The 20,457-nt window shown below is 39.9% G+C and overlaps 1 pseudogene across 1 annotated transcript in view; it reads left to right on the plus strand.

Moving 5' to 3' along the window:
* LOC149263233 (protein KINASE OF THE OUTER CHLOROPLAST MEMBRANE 1-like) overlaps positions 1–19,273 on the plus strand; it is a 110,555-nt pseudogene extending 91,282 nt beyond the window's left edge. Inside the window, exon 2 of the transcript XR_016259242.1 lies at positions 18,774–19,273. The product of XR_016259242.1 is annotated as a protein KINASE OF THE OUTER CHLOROPLAST MEMBRANE 1-like (transcript). The remainder of the gene's footprint in view (positions 1–18,773) is intronic.
* Positions 19,274–20,457: the final 1,184 nt, after the last annotated feature.

The raw sequence follows: 20,457 nt of genomic DNA on the forward strand, positions 1-20,457 counted from the left end.
CTGCACTGCCACTGCAAGAGACTCTTTTGGCTTGGGTCAGCATTGCGTGAGCCCCTCCCTGGGCTACGTAGGCCTCTGCGCTACCTCTCTGTTCGGTGATCTTTGGCTCGGAACTCCTTTCTGATCCAAATCTCTGCTTCTGCCCCTCACTGCAGCTCAAATCACAATTCGATTTTCTCAGCAAACCACGCCCTAGAAAAATCGAATTGATTGATTGCTTGGTGTATCTCCAACTGACCCTCAAACCTTGTCTTATACTTTTCTTGTTGATGAATCAACGATCGAGATTAAGTCCCTAATCAACGACTAAGATTAAAACAGACTTGATCCTTGCCTCTTAGAAGCTTTTCACCCATATTTTTATTAATACCCATTAATATTTTTATTTTTCTAATTTTAGACTTAGGAACCTCATTAAAAATATAAACTATTTTAATAACTCACAATCTGGGTGAAATTTCTCCAAACGATTTCCGGGCCTTGAAGATCTTATGTATTCTAGCCCCTCCACAAAATTTTGGAACTATAACACATCCGATGCTACCCAAAATCAACAGTATGTTGATGTCTTGTTGCTCCTGAATGATGGGGTATTAAAGAAACTTCTTAAATCAACACAACAGTACGTTAGTGGATTGCATTCTGGACCAAAAACCCAAACTGAACAACAAACCTTTCTCTAGAGGGGTCTATGCCAATCTTCAGAGAGAACAACCAAAGGATATGCAGAAGTGGCAGGAAATGGGGTACAAAATATTTGCACTTGGGACATGTTTGAAACATATGAAGGCCACATGGAAAGTCCTTTTCAAACTGGATGAAATGGATGTGCTCACTTCCGAAGTGAACCAGTTAGAAGGGAATAAACTCATTTGGGCTCTATGACCAACGATGCTTGCTCTCTTACAACCCAAGTTCTTGGAGGAACCATGTGAAGGGGTTAGACTTCCAGTTGCATTTTGTTTCAGTAACATCATGAGACTAACCGCTCCTATAGCTCCTTACAATGATGATGTTATGAGGAGAGTTTTCAAGTTGATAGTAGATACTTTTCAGGACTTGGACAACAATGCAGGTTCTACCTTTGGGAAGAAGCTTGAGATTTTAGAAGTTATGGCTATGACTAGGACTTATGAAATCATGTTTGATCTAGAGTGTGATGGTTTGATCCTACATATGTTCCAATGCTTCTTCAACATTAGGAAACATCATCCTGACATAGTGATAGCACACATGCAATCCATCTTGTCATCATGTATGAGAGGCCGTGATGCCATTTGTCGAGAGTTTCAGTGTTGATTGTTGTCTATTTGGAGGAGAGAGCAGTTGGTCTCACCTGCTGCTTATGAGCTAGCCAAAAGGTTGGTTGAACAGAACATTGGGTTGTTCAGGAGACAGTTTACCAAGGAGGAGCTACTCAAGTTTGGGGGACCATGTAGTAGGAATGAGCTGAGGAGGAAGGGACTTTTCTTCATCTGTAGGGGACCTTGGGGACTTGACCACTCATGCTTGAGTGACACTGAGGAGATGACAGAGGTAGAGCAGGTGGAGATTCCTTTTGACCTTCAGGGCGAGGATTCTTCTTTGGACGAGTCCATGGGTTCATACGAGGATGCCTTTGAGGAGCATGAGTCATGTAGAGTCATTGACAGCAGGCCAAATTCATATGATGAGCAGTCAATGGACTATATGGGAGACATTCAGGATGATGAGTCACTAGTGGTGATTCAGCATGAGCAGCATATGGTGGAGCATGAGTCAGCGGAGGAGGATGATGTGCGCAGTATGCATGATGAGCCTTTTGGGGAGAGCCAGTTGGAGTTCATATTGAGCCTGTGATAGTGGAGGATGAGTAGCCACCCTTGGGGTCAGCGCTTGATGAGGAGCAGGCAGATGCACAGACAGCTAGTAGGGTGGCAGTATTTGCAGACATGTCTTCAGGTGACGTTGAAGTATGACAGGACAATTTTGCAGGAGATTGGTGGACTGGAGGAGCGTAGAGTTTCCTATCAGACAAGGGAGGTGGCAGTGTATCCATCTTTGGGTCTACCCATTGATGAGGTGCAAACAAATGTAGTGGTAGCCGTCAAAGCTGCGACATTTTTAGGCAACAACCCTCTCCAGGAGTACATAGACAGGCGTGCAACACAGTTTGGTGACTCAGACCCATTGTAGGGAGAGAGGTAGGGTTCTATCAGTGGATGTTGTCGATTGATCAAGTAGAGAAGCACGAGTTGAGCGTGGACTAGCATCAACATAGTAGACTTGTTCCTTACACTGGAGTCCATGCCTTAGATTGGCGGGAGATCATGAGTTGGTATCCTTTTGATGGAGTATCAACCTTAGTTTGGGGCACAGTATAACAGGGGCACTTAAATGAGGGGGTTACTATATGTTCGAGTGGGCAGTGGGATGTGGACCGACTGTTCATCAGTATTTCAGTAGCACTAGTGCAGCATCAACATAGTGGGGTTGACCTCAGCCTATGCCCGAGGTTAGATTGGAGAGAGGTGATGAGTTGGTATTTTCTTGATGGAGCAGCACCTATAGCCAGAGACAAAGCATAGTTTGAGCCAAGGGACGTGGGCGATGATTGGGCTACTGGCATTGGGATCCAGGTGGATCTAATAGCAACAGGTTGAGTCAGAGATGGGCATTGGATCCAGGTATTGGGGGATCCAATAATGTTTGGATTGCTTGGATGCATGATGTGGACCAGTGGTCCATATGGGATCTGTTGAGAAATTTAGGGTAGTTTAAATATTCAATTTCTCTTAACTATGATAACTGCTTGTGTTATTATTTCCTTAGATTCTGCTTCTTACTATTAACACATGTTATTATCATCAACCAACTATCAAAACAAGAAGATCAACAATGCACAAGTACACAAGATATTGGCACCAAGCCAGGGCAAAAACCTCTCCAAATCGTAAGAGGAAAAATCCTTTGAACTCTTTCTTATATAATCTTTATTGATGAATTCCAAGACCCAAACTTTGACTCAACAGTGCCTTCAACATCAAAATAACAATACCTCCAAACATGTACCCAAACAAGTTGTCTCTTTCTGCAATTCTGAATAGTATAGCAGGTCTGCAACAAGAGTATGACAGTTAGCAAATATGGTTTAGGACAGGCTCATCTAGCCTTCTCTTATCCTCGCACTTCTTGTAGACTCATCATACATATTATAACCTTTTGATTTGAGCTTGATATGAGATCTCGTGATGCCAAAGGAGTGACTGTTCTAGAGCAGCGAGAACAAAACCTTCCGCTTCAAAACGTGGACACACGCGCTAGGAGGGTTAGGGTCTTCTAGTCCTTTTATGATTTTGATCTCCTTGGCAATGACTTCCTCCTTCAAACTGCTTCTAGATCAGACCTCTAACCCAATAACATACTCATACAAAGTGATGCCCTAGATCAGATCAGAATGCCGCACATGTGAACATAGTTGATGATGAACTTGGATGATGGAACAAACTTCCTCATTGACTATGCCTACCTTTTCTTCGACCCTTTCACTTCGCTTTTCCTTCATGAATGAATGAGAATGAATGTGTGGTGAGGAGGTATCAACGCTGCCTTTATATAGGCTTGTCTCCTCATCTCTAGGCCGACGTGATCCCTTGATTAGGCCGACATAATAAGAGGCTTCCAGAATTGTCCAAATAAATTATTTCAAGCGGTTTCTTTGCATCAATTCGGTGGGTACATTTTGGAGTATTTCATTGATGATCTAGAAGGACTTTTTGACTTACAACAATTACATTTACAAGTGTAACAATACATGATTGTCTTCATTTTACATGACTCATCCTAAGGCTCTCAATGGGAGCCACAACTAGACCAAGAAAATTCTTGAGCATGAAACCCATGTCTCAAGCAAAAATATAAAAAATTGCTTGATACAAAAATACATCATTACAATATTTGACATTATGAAGACTGAACCTAGTTACACTATTTTCAACACTCCCTCTTAACTAGGGAGGTATTCATACATACATGGTACATGGACATTCTCAATACAAGAGTTCTCATAAGCAAAGAGTCGGATTAGTTATCCATCTGTTATAGCATCATTTCAACCAACATTGTTTCCATATAGCAAGGCCTTGACTAACAACTCTATCTCTCAAATAGATCAGAGCACAATGTTGGCAAGATCAATGACTTATAGACACACTCATCATTGTCTCTCTTAGGGTCATACCCACCTGGGTGTTCTTCGAGTATGCCCTACTAGGACTATTCTCATCTTGGGTTCCCAACCCTCAAGAATATTGGTCCTCTTGCCCACTCTTGTCTTGGATGCCCTACCACATCCTCAAAGAGTGTCGGATGCTAGATGATAACTCAATCCTCCATTTCTTTTTCATTCTCGGAAGACAGAAATGTAGTGTCTATTTTTCCCGCTCAAATAGGGTCGACATATCAACCAGACTAAGCTTGTCTCTAAAATATGCAAGCTTCTTGTTCGGAAGCGATTTCGTTAATATGTTGGCAGTCTGCTCATCGATGGGAACATAATCCAGCTTCAGCACACCATCTTACACCAACTTTCGAATATAATGATACTTGTTATTAATGTGCTTTGTCTTCCCATGAAACACTGGGTCCTCAGACAATCTTATACAACTGGTATTATCACAATGAATAGTTGTAGGGGCCAACAGTCCTGCAAACAAGTTAGATAACAATTTCCTCAACCAGACCGCTTCTCGGCTGACTTCACATGCTGCTACATACTCGGCTTTAGCACTGCTTAAGGCAACTGTCTCTTGCTTCTTGCTCATCCAAGAGACCATCAAGGATCCTAGATTGAAGCATCCTCCGATAGTGCTCCTCCAATCCTTCTCACTACCTCCCCAATCGGAATCAGTGAATCTTGTCAGAAGTACATCTTCTCATTTCTTATATTTTAGGTAATGATATATGGTGCCTCGCATGTATCTCGGTATATGTTTGGCTTCCTCCCAATGATCATGACGGGGCTCCATCTGAAACTGACTGAGAACATTCACTGCAAAACATATATCTGGCCGAGTATTTACCAGGTACATTAGGGATCCAATTAATTGCTTGTACCTTGTGGGATCCACCAAACTGGATTCAAAGTTTTTTAACAGTCTCAGGTTTGTAATCATAGGAGTCAACATAGGCTTGCACTCCATCATATCAAACCTCTTGAGCATTTCAATTACATACTTTATTTGACCCAAGTAAATCTCATTGGGTTCTTGCCATACTTCCAGTTCCAGATAATAGTGCATGGATCCCAGATCCTTCATATCGAATTTTGTAGTCAAATGTTTCTTGCATTCCTGAATACGTTCTTCTACACCTGTTAGTAGAAGATCATTTACATATAGTAAGATGATGACAGGTTCATCCTTTACCACTTTGATGTAGAGGTTGGGATCAATTGAAGTTTTGATAAAGCCCAGTCTTTGCAGATAAGCATCCATCCTGGCATACCATGCTCTAGGTGCTTGCTTGAGGCCATATAAAGCCTTTTTCAACCTGCAAACATAGCCTTCTTTATCCTTGACTTTGAATCCCAAAGGTTTCTCAATGTAGACTTCTTCATCTATGGTGCCATTCAGAAATGTTGTCTTTACATCCATTTGATGAACTTTCCACTTCATGGACGTTGCCAGAGAAATCAGTGAACAAATGGTTGTATATCTCGCTGTAGGAGCAAGGGTTTCTTCATAGTTAATTCCTTCTTCTTGAGAGAAACCTCTAGCCACAAACCTGGCTTTGTATTTGTCTATGCTCCCATCCGCAGCATGCTTGATCTTGTAAATCCATTTCGAAGTTACCACATATTTGTTTTCCGGTCTAGGAACAATTTCCCAAACACCATTCTTCATTATAGATTGGTATTCCTCATTCATGGCAGAATTCCATTTAGAGTGCTTGGAAGACTCTTCAAATGTGGATGGCTCATCGTCTATCAATTTTGACATGTAGGCTGCATACCCAGAGTACCTTTTAGGTTTCTTGCTTTCTCTAAATTTTCCACTTGCCTGGTGTCTTTCAGCATCTTGAAGTGTGGAGGTCAACCAATTAGGTATCTTCCTCTTTTCAGGGATAGTGACAGGTTCGCTAGGACCTTCATCTTCTTGATGAGCATCTTCTTCTTCTTTATTGACTTCTTCCTCAAATATAGGAAGATCTTTATCGGAATCAGATGAAATATCTTTTGACTTTTTGAATGCAATATTCTCATCAAAGATTACATCTCGACTTACCTCTATTTGATGTCTGTCCTTGATGTAGATTCTGTAAGCCTTGGATGAATTACTATATCCCACAAATATTCCCTTCTTGCTTGCTAGATCTAGCTTCTTCCTTATGTCCTTGGGAATGTGGATATATATCGGACATCCAAATATTCGTAGATGGTCCACAGTAGGTTTCTTTCCAGTGAAAACTTCTTTGGGAGTTCGATTATTCAGAGACTTGTGGGGACTTCTATTTTGAATATAGACAACAGTCTTCGTTGCTTCGCCCCATAGGAATTTTGGTAGATCTTGGTCATGAAGCATTGCCTTGACACTTTCTTCTATGGCACTGTTCTTCCATTCAGCAACTCCATTTTGCTCGAGATTATATGGAATTATGAGCTCCGTCTTAATCCCAGCCTCCTTACAGAAGGCTATAAGTTCTTTCGTAGTGTATTTTCCACCCTTGTCAGATCTCAAGGTTTTGATCTTTCTTTCTATGAGATTCTCCACTTTAGCTTTGAATTCTTGAAATTTTAAAAAGACTTCATCCTTGGACTTAAGAAGGTAAACCCAAGTTTTCCTGGAGTGATCATCTATGAAGGTGACATAGTATAAATGTCCTCCAAGAGATTTGGTCATGGGACCACAAACATCAGAGCGTATGAGATCAATTATCTGTTGTGCATGGGATGTGCTATGTCCAAATGGTTTCTTTGCAATCTTGCCCAACGCACAACCCTTACATACACCTTCATGTGCTTCCTTGAGATTCAAGACTACATTTACTATGAAATTTAGGGTTGGAAGAATTTTGTAGTGAAGGTGACCCAATCTTCTATGCCATAGTTCACATGGACTAATTTCAATATGAACAAGTGCTTGATTTATAGGAGAAGCCAATCTATATAATCTGCCTTCTCGGACACCAATGGTTCTAGCCGTTTCAATGCTTGAATCTTTAGCCCAAACAACTACCCTTCCATCTATAAAAGAAACTCTATCATCCTTTTCTTCTAAAATGAAATAGAAATAAGATTTTTGCACAGACCTGAAACATAAACGATGTGGTTGAGATGAATGTTGCTTCTGTCTTCAAGCTTGATGGAGGTAGATCCAATTCCTTTTACCAAATAATTTTTGTTGTCACCAAGCTCCACAGAATAGGAAGACTTTCCCTTGGAGAGAGTCTTGAGTTGATGATGGTGTCCCGTCATATGCATTGAAGCTCCATTATCGATTACCCAAATATTCTCATCTTGAAATGTGCCAGAGAGTGCGGAGAATAAGCTATCAACTTTTGTAGATCTGTTGATAAGATTAATCCATACTTGCTTGATCTTTTGATTGATGAAGCTTATCATAAATGATCCAATGCTTGCCAATTTTTTCATGAGTGAAGTGATCTTCTTCAAGCCCTTTGTAGAACCTCCCTCTGATACCATGTTGAGACATTTAGGGCAGTTTAAATATTCAATTTCTCTTAACTATGATAATTGCTTGTGATATTATTTCCTTAGATTCTGCTTCTTACTGTTAACACATGTTATTATCATCAACCGGCTACCAAAACAAGAAGAGCAGCAATGCACAAGTACACAAGATATTGGCACCAAGCCAAGGCAAAAACCTTTCCAAATCGTAAGAGGAAAAGCCCTTTGAACTATTTCTTATAGAATCTTTATTGATGAATTCCAAGACCCAAACTTTGACTTAACAATGCCTTCAACATCAAAATGAAAATACCTCCAAACATGTACCCAAACAAGTTGTCTCTTTCTGCAATTTTGAACAATATAGCAGGTCTGCAACAAGAGTGACAGTCAGCAAATATGGTTTAGGACAGGCTCATCTAGCCTTCTCTTATCCTCGCACTTCTTGTAGTCTCATCATACATATTATAACCTTTTGATTTGAGCTTGATATGAGATCTCGTGATGCTAAATGAGTCACTGTTCTAGAGCAGCGAGAACAAAACCTTCTGCTTCAGAACGTGGACACACATGCCAGGAGGGTTAGGGCTCTTCTAGCCCTTTTATGACTTCGATCTCCTTGGCAATGACTTCCTCCTTCAAACTGCTGCTAGATCGGACCTCTAACCCAATAACATACTCATACAAAGTGATGCCCTAGATCAAATCAGAATGTCGCACGTGTGAACAGACTTGATGATGAACTCGGATGAGGGAACAAACTTCCTCATTGACTGCGGCTACCTTTTCTTTGACCCTTTCACTTCGCTTTTCCTTCATGAATGAATGAGAATGAATGTGTTGTGAGGAGGTATCAACGCTGCCTTTATATAGGCTTGCCTCCTCATCTCTAGGCTGATGTGATCCCTTGATTAGGCCGACATAATAAGAGGCTTCCAGAATTTTCCAAATAAATTATTTTAAGCGGTTTCTTTGCATCAATTCGGTGGGTACATTTTGGAGTATTTCATTGATGATCTAGAAGGACTTTTTGACTTACAACAATTACATTTACAAGTGTAACAATACATGATTGTCTTCATTTTACATGACTCATCCCAAGGCTCTCAATGGGAGCCACAACCTAACCAAGAAACTTCTTGAGCATGAAACCCATGTCTCAAGCAAAAATATAAATTTTTTCTTGATACAGAAATACATCATTACAATATTTGACATTATGAAGACCGAACCTAGTTACACTATTTTCAACAGGATCCTGGTATCAGTTCGCCAATGCCTCTACAATGGACAGGTGCAGATTGCTTGACGGCAAGCAATCTTGGGTCAAGAGGATTTGTAATGTCCCCATTTTTATTTTTCTCCATAGCACAACTAGGGTGGATTCCCAGGGCAGGGGATGGCCAGGTTAGTGGAGCAAGCTTATGTCATCAGGGGTCCCGATGGAGTTTTGAGGAATCTTTATGGGGTTCGATGGCATTTGCTTGGCATATTCATCATCATGAGCAATTTTCGCACATCTTGTTTTTGGTTTCGTTATTTTTTGATAATTTTTGTAAAACGAGGTTATTATTGGGCATAACTTAATTAACTATGCTCAAGGTGGCATTCCGAGAGGAATATTTGACAAAAAACCTTAGTCTAATAGCTCGTTGGGATCAGAATGAGAAGATCTACAGATGGGATGCTGAGAAGTGATTTTTGGTGGCCGGAGAGAGTATGGTGGGCGATTTACCATTTTCCTTGATTAAAAATGACTTTAATTAGTCATTTAATTAAGGAAAAATAATTAATTGGAGGGAATGGGCCAAAAGTGACTTAAGAGAAATAAAATAAAATTAAAAGGTCACTTAAGATAAAGTCAATGGAGGATCTTCTAGAATAATAAATTAATAAAATAAGATGCTTCTAGAGGCTTGGAGATCTATCCATCAGATCTATAAAAGAGGAGGAGGTCATTTGGAGACATCTTGGATTTGATATTGTTTCTTGTATGAGAGGTTGAGAACCCAGTTCTCTACTCCATTGGTAGCCCCAAGACGGAAACCCTCAGGGGATTCAGTGAGATTGGGCGAGGGCCCATCTCCCCTTGGTGAATTCATCCAGAATTCACAGGTGAGCTCAACAATACAATTTAGTTCAGTTTGGAGGGCCAACATAGTGGTGTAGTAGGTTATCTTGGAGGCCAACTTTTGATCTCAGCTATTTGGGTTGTATATGCATGTAACCCAGTTTATCAATTATAATAAAAGATGGGAATTTTCCTGTTCATTGTGTCATTGGATTGCAGTGCTCTATTTGTTTTTATTTTACATGGAAATCTTTTGTTAAATGAATGATAAATTAATGGTGAAATTTGGGTTGAGTTCGATTGCTGCGGAGTTATAAATGAAAGTTTTATCTGAAGAAATTTCGAGTTAGAATTTGAAGAAAACCCCAAATTGTTCCATTGAGGACATTACACATGTTGAGCCCATGAAGGAGGATGAGCAACCATCCTTGTGCCCAACCATTGATGAGGGGCGGGCAGATGTACAAACAATTAGGAGGGTGGCATTATTTGTAGACATATGTCCTAAGGGAAGTGCGAGTGTCTGATGAGATAGTTTTGCAGGAGGTTGGTAGACTGGAGGAGCATGGAGTTTTCAGCCAGATGAGGGTGGATCTTTTTGAGATGGTGGTGCATCCATCTTTGGGCCGACCCACTGATGAGGTGCAGGTACTTGCACAGGCAACTGGCAGAGTTGTAGTTCTTTCAGGGAGCATCCCTCTCCAGGAGTACATAGACAGGGCTTGTAGCACATCTTGCCCACTTTTGCCTATTATAGAGCGAGGGGCAGGTTTCCTTAGACAAATCTTGTTGATTGACCAGATAGAGCATCCTGAGTTGAGCAGGGACCCATATCAGCCTAGTCGACTTGTTTCTTACATAGGTTCCCGTGCATTGGATTGGCAAGAGATCATGAGTTGGTACCCTATTGATGGAGTATCATTTTTAGTCAGGAGCATTGCACTACAGGAGCCCTTAGATGTGAGGGATACTACATGCTCCAGTTGGTAGCAGGATGTAGGCTGGACACTCATCAATATTTCAGCACAACATCAGCATGGTGAGATTGACCTTGGTCTATGCCAAGGGCTGGATTTGGAGAGAGGTGATGAGTTGGTACACAGTGGATGGAGTAGCACTCATGGTTCGAGTTATAGCACAAGAAGAGCCATGGAGCATTGATACTTGTTTTGGGTGGCATTGGGATCCAGGAGGATTGGTTGATGACAGGTTCAGTCAGAGATTGGTTTGGGATCTAGGCATTGAGGGGTCCATTCATGGTGGGTTGACACAAGGGCATACCATCACCCAAGGGTTTGTATGCGATCCGGGCATTGGGTCTCAGTTACATTGGGCCACCAGACTGGTCCATAGGTTTGGATTTCTTGAGGGAAAGCAATCTTGGGGTGGGAGGATTTGTAATGTTCCTTTTTCTGGTGTACCTTATGGCATGGATAGGATGGACTATCAGAGTTGTGGGTAGACAAGTCACAGTTGCAGGTTGGCGTCTTCGGCGGGCCCATGCGCTTTTGGAGGGGTTTTGAGGAGTTTTTATGAGGTCCGATGGCATTCGCTTGGTATATTCCATCATCTGAAAGTTTGCCTTTCATTCCTTGAATTTCGACAACTTTCAAAAAACAGAGTTATTAATGGGCCTGAGTCAATTAATTACGCTTAAGGTGGAATTTCAGGAGGAATACTTGGCAGAACACCTTGTGTAATAGCTCGTTGGAACCGGGACGAGAAGATCTACAAGGCGAGATGGTTAGAAGTGATTTTCAGTGACGTGAGGAGATATGGTGGCCAATTTACCCTTTTTCGACATTAAAAAGAATATTTTAATTGAAATAAAAGCGGGAAAAGTGCTCCATGATTAAAAATAATAATAAAATAGGACGTTCTAGAGGGGTCCATTAGATTTATAAAATAGGAGGAGGAGGCCATTAGAGGACATTTTGGATTTGGTATTTCTTCTTGTATGAGAGGTTGAGGACCTGGTTCTCTACTTCAGTAGTAGCCCTAGGACAGAAACCCTCGGGCGATTTAGTGAGATTGGGTGAGTACCCATCTCCCCTTGGTGAATTCATCCAAAATTCACAGGAGATCTCAATAGTGCAATTCATTTTAGTTTTGAGGGCCAACATAGCAGTGCAACATATTATCTTGGAGACCAACTTTTCATCTCGGCGATTTTGGTTGTATGTGCATGTAACCCCAGTTGATCTATTATAATAAAGTTGAGATTGTTCCTGTTCGTCTTGTGGTTATTTTTCCGTATCCTATTGGTTATATTTTACATGGCAATGTTCTGTTAAATGAATGATAATCTTTATGGAAAATTTTTGGTTGAGTGAATTTCTGTAAAATTAGTCAAATATCCCATTTTGGATATTACAATTTCCCTCTTGGAACACCACTTAGGGCAAGAGATTTTATGGATGGAATTTGAGTGGATGCCCACCAAACTTGGAGGTTAGGTAGCCTAGACCCTAAACTTGATGTTTAGGCTCCAAAATCACCAAAAAGCCTCCTCCCTAAAAGTTCGTTGCAAGCCCTAGATTTTCTCCATTGCCTTAAAAGGACCAATTTTAGGAGAGAAAATTATGGAGATAATTTAGGATTGATCACCAATGACTTGGACTGGTGCCTTGTCCTTTAGGCATTTGGAGTCAAGGATGTGATAGATAAGCCAAATTTGCTGCTAAGGAGGACGAAATTTGATGCCCTAGGTATTAAAATTCCAACATTTACCCACTCGATAAATGGAGTTTGATGGAGAGTTATAAGGATTCATCTGCTAGGAACATTGATTACATGTTATACAATGAGTAACATATGCAATTCTCAACTAGATAGCCATTAAAATTTATTTTCAACAAATTAGGGCACAATCAAGCATAATCTAGAAGCAACAATTCCATACATTAGACAAATTCAAAATGATAATCTTCAATAATAGGCACTTACAAGATAACATGTAGTATATCCATCCATTCACCAAAGAAATAGCTCCAAAGATAATCCAAAATAGCTTCCAAATATCAAAATGGATTCCAAGAATTTCCAATAGTCAAGAAGGAACAAGTGCGAGTTTCTCTCTAGAGGTTGAGTTGTCCAAGAGATGATGATGAGAGAATCAAATGAGCTCTCTCTTATTTGTGTGTCTAATGAACTCTAATTTACCCTGAAATCCCCTCTTAGTTATAAAATGACGGGAAAAACTAATTATGTTTATAAGGCAACCACATAGCCAATGTAAAATCATAAGAAACCACCCACAAGATGGTCAAAATGCTGATGTCATGCATGCGTGGGCCTCTTGGAGGTAGGCGTTGGGCTCCTCTAGTGCTAAGTTGAGTCAAGAGGGCTCCAAAAATCATCCTATAGGGGTTGGCCCCTATATCTCCATGCAAATCATCGTGTGGGCCCGAGTTTTGTGTTTGGGGCACAAAATGGGTCTCACAAGTCTCCTGGTGATACACTAGCCTGATTCTGCTCCAACATTGAGGGCGTAAAGGATGGTGCTATCCCTCCCACGTTCCAAAAGGTGAGACAAACCTCATTTGGGCTTCAAATCAATTGCCAAACCATGTGTACACTGCTAAATTAGCCATGGGCACATTGGTCCAAATGCATCATCTCACGAATAATGTGGGGGGGGGGCAAAGTGCAGATTGTTGTGGTGCTGAAGGTGCGCACAGAATGGAATGATGGTCTGTAAGTGATAGGAATCCCATGGCTCTCAACGCTTCACCTGTAGGGTGGCATATGCTCTTCTAGTGGACATAGGCCCATGTTAAGTCGCCCAACCCATGATTGAAACCACTTGCTAATTACACATAATGTCCAGTGCTGCATCTTCACCATTAGGTACAATTAATCATTAGTGCATCTAAGTGAACCAAGCTTGTTAGTCAAGGGAAAATTAAGACTCCATATGGGGCTTATCTTCCAAATTTGGGGTTTTTATTGCATGATAGTGTTACCTCCCTAGGTGGGAGTGGCTAATAAACGATCCTATTAGGTGTTCCCAACCCCTAAAGGGAAAGACATGTTCCTGGTACACCCTTCAATTAATAGGTGGCATGTGAATAATGATGAAGTGGATGGGGGCAAAGGGGTCTCAAGCCAAATGCCATGGGTACAAGGATATCAATAATGATGAAATCCACATATTGGGTGTACAGATGTGAGGAGGGAGGATTCATGATTACATGAGTTACCCCGACCTTTGTTTCTCCACCCCTCTTCATTTTCCTTGTGCATTTTATTGATTTTTTCTTTGTATTACAACTCGAAGCTCTAGCGAATGAGAGCATGTTGTGCATGATGTCACGCGGTTATCACCCCCTTAATGGTGGGGTAGTTCATCGCCCACCAAGGGTTGGGACGTGCATGGGTTCCTTCTATGATGTATGAGGCACTCATGGGCCCTAGGAACCAGGGTGACGACCATAATGATAAGTGGTAGAGCTCATGTTTGGCTTTTTCCCACGTGATATATTAAATGTCTCGACCATCTTTTGCATTTTATGATTTTCTTTTTTTTTTTGTTTCTTGCTTGTGTCCATGATATGATTTTAACTTTCTTTTAGCTGCATCAACTTTTGGGGCAAAGTTTCCAAGCCAGACCCAGATATGTGGACAAGGGGAGGGTGTTTGCCAGTGCCTTGTGGATGCAGAGAAGGGAAATGGTGGAATAGGGCTTCTAATGTGCGGAGGGGAGTGAAAAATGTGGAACGGGAAAATGGGACCACACTACCAAAATCTGGGTTTCCCAAGTAGTGCCCTTCCTAAAGCCATAGGCCAATAGGGGAGATCCCATAGGACTAGGATTGAAGATTAACCCCCCAGTTGAGGCGAGGGAACAAAACCACGGTCAAAGCCCTTCCTTCTTCCAGGGCACCCAATAGTCCATGCCCAAATGTGCAAATAAAAAACAAGCAAAAACACCCGATTGCTCAAAGAAAAATGTAGTGTTCCATGGGGTCACGTGCCCCCACCTGGGGGTCGAGTTTCCTAGCTCCCTCGTGCTCTGGGGACTTGAGGACGACTAGGGGTCATTTCCCCACACGCCCAAAAAGCAGGGTACACTTGGAAACTCGTAAGGGGACGTTTCCTCGATTTTCGGGGTCGAATCCTTCAAATGAGGTCATTTCCTAGGCGAAAGGGTCTTTTCCCTAGACAAAAATCGCAATTTTTATTTAATGAAACAAAAAAATCCTAATTTTTATGAATAGGGAAAGGTTTAAACTTTATTTTTAATGTTCATTTCACATTGTTTCATCTTTTCATGATATCGCTTTGCTCAGTCGTCCTCTCGTCCTTTCACATTTGCTTTTCTGTTTCAGAGTTCAGTTTATTTTGAATCTTGATATATGATATATTAGACTTGTGTCTTGACTCTATAAAAATTGACTCTTGATGTATTAGACTTGACTTTTATTTCAATATTCAGTATTCATAGTTGGAACTTCAATATGGTTTAAACTTTAAAACTTTAAATATTTATTTTCATTGTACATTGTTAGTAGTTACACTGTACAGTTACAAACTTACATGTATGATGTATGAACTATGATTATATGATATCATGCTTTTCGTTTTAAATTTGTTTCAGACTTCAGTTATATGATTCATTGATTTATCATTAATCCTTCATGAGGTAAGTGTTATATATTATATAATGATAAAGAGAGTTACATTATAAATATTAAAATTTCAATGATGTATCATATATTTTTATATTTATGAGTTTCTAAGACCCCGACATCCCCCCACGTTTCCTAAAAATTGGTGGGGAGCTTTTGCATAGGCCACTCCTGCGTATCCCTGCTCCCTCGTCCCCACGTCCCGGAAACTTGGTGGAGCATTGGAAAAATGTACCTTTTGGGTCGGATTGCCCACCATATAATATGTGCTTTTGACAAATGGGTGAGGAAACATATAATAACTGATGCAAGTGGGAAAGATAATGTGGCACATCACATCGACTACAAGGTGGCTGTCCGGGGCTGTTGGTTGCCGATTGGAAGAAGATGAGTAGGAGAAAGGCTCTCCTAGGGGTACTCTCTTTTGGTGTGTAACAAGTACATCTCTAGGTAACATCTCCTCCACCGTGACGTCATCTCCAAGAAGGCTCACATCAGCCTTTTAGGGCATGTGGGATGATGTGGCAAGCTCTGAGGCAAGTGTTGGCATCTATGCATGATGTGCTACCCCTCCCAAGTCATTTGAGTGATCTACATCATCATCTGGCCTCTCGAACAAAGCAACGTCCATGAAACAAGATCAAGGCCAGCTTGGGGATGTTCTAGGTCCATCTGGGCACATCAAATAAGCCAATGCCATGGCTTCCTGATACAACGTTTTGGCATCTGGAGGTGTAGCAAGGGGGTACAGCCATGTGGAGGCTTCTTAAAGCCCAATGTTCATCTCAAACGGAAAGCGCTGGGACTGCAAGGTCATCTCTGCTGTCAAGATTGGGCAAAACATCCTTTGAATGGTGCTAGATAGGTGTCAAGTCATCCTTCAAAGAATCTTTGCTGCATGAGTAACGAACCACCTGAAACATACCCTCATGATCAGATCAGATCAACATCATTAGGGAGAAAAATTATTAAAATATCATAGTGGACCTTATTCAATGTTAGGGGCACAAAAATAGTTCACACAAACCGTGCCTCCCAATGTCTTTCTAACTCAGAATTTGTAAGCAAGTTACCACACTTGTGTTAGGGATGATTATGCCTTCAGTCCTATTAGGTGCTTCCATCCCTAAGGGGAAGGACATTTCACAGGTAGACCCATCAATCCATAGGTGCATGTGATAATGGTGGTGATTCCAAAAATGATTAATATACATTCTGATAGATAACTCAACCTTTTTTCAAGAAGCATACCAAATGGGAGAGAGCACTAACTGGAGCAAAGGTGGAGAGCTCTGATGTAAAGATATCTATTGGCCATCATAGGGATGCTGGCTGGCTGGCTGACAAATGAGGAGAAAAAAATTCTCCTATGGGTTATCCACTTTTGGTGGGTAACAGCTCCCTTGTAGCCAAAGCCAAGTAGGCTTGTGGAGTGCTTGGAAGATTAGGCAAGCCTTGTAATATTCAAGTTTTTCATGTTACATGTGTTGTGTGGAAGAAATGGATGGTGGATATGACTGGGCTTATTTGCATGCTTAATATACTTGTGGTTAGAAGTAGAGATGCTTTGAGTAGGCCTGACAATGGACAAAGATGAATTTGATAGTGTATTTGAAATGTTATTCCTTGTTTTTTCAAGAGGGAAAATTTTATCTGAAGGGCAAGCATGCCTTAGAATACAGATTGTATAACTTGAGTGCAAGAAATTTCATGTATACATGGCATGTTTTCGCTTCTCTGTAGTAGTATGTTCATGTCATGCCAGCAGTTCTTCCATTTTTGTGGTTTCTTCATAAATTTAAGCAGTTAAAGCAAAATAAGAAGCAACTATCGATCCGTTTTTGGTGGGCAGATAACATTGTGAAATGACTCACAGAAGTGGGCCAATGAAGGTAGAAACTTTCAAGGAATATTTGGATGCCATTTTTTAATATATCAGTACTAATAGTGGGTATTAGTAAATCTGGTGAATTGGCAGATGTATCGATTGATTTGAACATGCTAATTACTGAAACTAGTGTCTACTGAACATGGTTAAAAGTTAAAACTTTCAAGAAAGCTTGGATGTACTATAATTTCCTGGATATATGAATTTATGATTGCAGTTACCTTTTTAGGCTGTAGAGGCAAGTTGCTGGTAATGCAAGATCAGTTTTAGTTATGTCAGCTTATGTTTATGGATAATCATTCTGAATCTTACTTCTTATGCACACTTCATCTGCTGTGAATTGCTTTTGGAGTGAGTTTAGTTCATGACTGTACAGTTGAGTTATATTATTTTTGTGTGCAAAGATATATGTGGGAACTTGGAAGCTGATTGTTTCATACTCGAACACAGACATATGTTTGTTGTGTTATCAGAGATTCTGTAGTTTGGTTAAGTAGGGTTTTTTTCATGTTGACATTTGGAGGCAGGTATTGATCATTTGTTCATGAAATCACATTCGTTTTATTTCTTAAGCTAATAAAACTTTGTTTTCTTCACTATTATTCTTTTCAATTTTTCTGATGTTGAGCTTGTGAGGGTCAAGTACCAAACATGGCTCTGAGGCTATTGCAAGTGACTTGTTATGTTTCCTTTTGGGTAGTGTGGATGGATTTTATAGTTGTGCATTTGTCTACGGTATAATTATCATATCTAGCCGACTATGGAAAATTGAGCATTTCATATAGTGAACTAACTAGACATGTTTCATGTGGTCCTTTTTATTTTGCTTTTATATATCTCCATTGCTTCTGGAAAATCTCTTTTTCTTTGTATGTTATGTTTTATGATTGCATATTATTTTTACTGACCTATTTGTGCCATATGTAAAGTTATGTATTTTAAGGGAGTATGTTTTCCCTTCCATGGTGTATCATAAAGATTTCCTAATTCAAATGACGCAGTTCAATGCTTTTGTATGTATGTTTAAAATGTCCTACCAAATCATATAAGAAATCTGGGCACATATGAGCATTCACCATCTATGACGTGGATACAAACTAGAAATAATCCAGAAGATGCAGGGTTACTTTTACACCTGAAAAATCTCTTTCAAGAACTTTCTTTACCATTATATATTTGTTTATATGGCTCAGAAGGATGTATGTAATGGTTGAACAGAAGAATCATGCAAAGCTACTGTACTGGGTTAGTGTTTTATTCTACACAGGAGCAGAGGAGACGTCGAGTTATACATCTGTATAACAACAAGCTAATTTTCCGAGTGCTTTTTTTATTGTCAAATATTTTTTTTATATGGCTGATAGCTTTAGTTTTCCGGGAGGAAAGATGCATACAAAACTACCACTTTTAGGTGTGCTTTATTCCTGTATGAGATCAAGTACGTGTAGAATTAGATGGCTATAACGCTACAGATTTGAACGCATGGTGTTTGATATTGTATTCTTTTTATTTCAGATATCTTCATCGGGCAGGAACTTGTTCAAGCACTGTCTACCCAAATTCTTGTTTCCTGAGCTCATTTTTAAGTTTGAACCAGTTGCATGCAATCTATAGGCCACTTTATGGTAATGGTGATTAAGAGTCTTCATTAAATGGAATATTTAATAGACAAGTCACAATATTTACATTATGGACTATATGTATTATGATGTACTAGATCACCCTGTACATATTGACCATCGAGTATTTGTAGTTATGTCCATCCGCTATTTATTTAACAGTGCTTCCAACCTTTGCTTCTTTGTAGTTCCAGTTATACTTCGGAGCTCTGGAAGTGTTAAAAAGGAAAGATGGATTAATACCTTATATTTGTGCTATATGTATTTGCCGAAGTTTTACTAACTTTGAACATATACAGTCCTCTGTCTACTTTGAACATAAATCTAATAGTCCTCTGTACGAATGACTCAGTGTATTCAAATTACATTCTATCCACCGAGCCTTGTGGATGACAATTATTCACCTTGCCAACTAGCAAATGTATGAGTTCAAAGGGAGTGCTAATTTCCCATTTATGAACAAATCTTATTTCCATATTTACAGTAAGTTAAAGTCTGGGAAAATAATATTTCATTTTCTTCAGAAGTAGACACTGAAACAAACTCATGCTTGACCTGATTCTGTAAAGTTAAAGCTTTTCAGAGATTTTGCAATTAAACCTGTGAAAAATTGGATGTTTACCTTTACATAAGTCAATTTGCTTGCACCAATCAAATCATTAATAGAGCAAAAGCAGAAATTGTATGTGTGCACTCAAATTCTTGTTTGTGTGTCTAAATCGCACTCTGAAATATATGATTTCAAACACAAAATCAAATTCATCTTGTTTGCATGTCTATATTGTACTCTGAAACATATAATTTCAAACACAAAATCAATCTTGGTATGTAACGTTGCAAGACCCCTTGGTACATAGCCACTTTTTTGTCAACTGGAAACCAGTTTCACATATTTGTTTCCTTTCTTTTTAATGCAGCCATGAAATTGATATTATCATACATTTAAGAATTGACACTAATGAAAAGCATGATCAATGTGGGTACACTGATCATTAATGAAGACTGCGATTTTGCAAGTAGAAACACATCTATTTGCATCCATTAGAAAGTCGTTTTGTGAGTTGAGGATATATTGCCCTTTAAGGAACGGTGGTCGTAACCTTGGCCTCAAATAATATCAGCCCGCCATTAGGGAATAGTCTGGTGTGTTTAGGGATTAGTCTGGTGTGATTGAACGTTTAGAATGGTGGAAAATAAAACATAAGCACTACATGAATAAACTATCTCCTTTTGTAATGATTTTGTTTATTTTAATAACACTATTAGAAATGACTTTGGAGGTTATGGAGATTGGGCATTTCCCCTCCCATTTCCCTAGGTTACGGTTTATTAGAATTAATGTGTAGCATTTGGTGATACAAAGGTTTTGGGCTATACGGATAGATTCTATGCACACTTTTTTAATAGTCATCCTTGATTTAAATCTCTTGATATTTTAAATTACTCCAGTGTCCGTTTAGTCTTAGATGGGTAGCTCATTTCCTTTTGGCATGCCACCTCTCTGAGTGTCCTTTATTGTACATGGCTAGATTCTTGCCCTTTGAAGGTTCACCTCTAATATCCCATACTTGTATTCCCAT

The sequence above is a fragment of the Pinus tabuliformis genome, chromosome 6, assembly GCF_031772625.1.
Source record: "Pinus tabuliformis cultivar Carrire ecotype Pingquan chromosome 6, CPIR1, whole genome shotgun sequence".
NCBI classification, from domain to species: Eukaryota; Viridiplantae; Streptophyta; class Pinopsida; order Pinales; family Pinaceae; genus Pinus; species Pinus tabuliformis.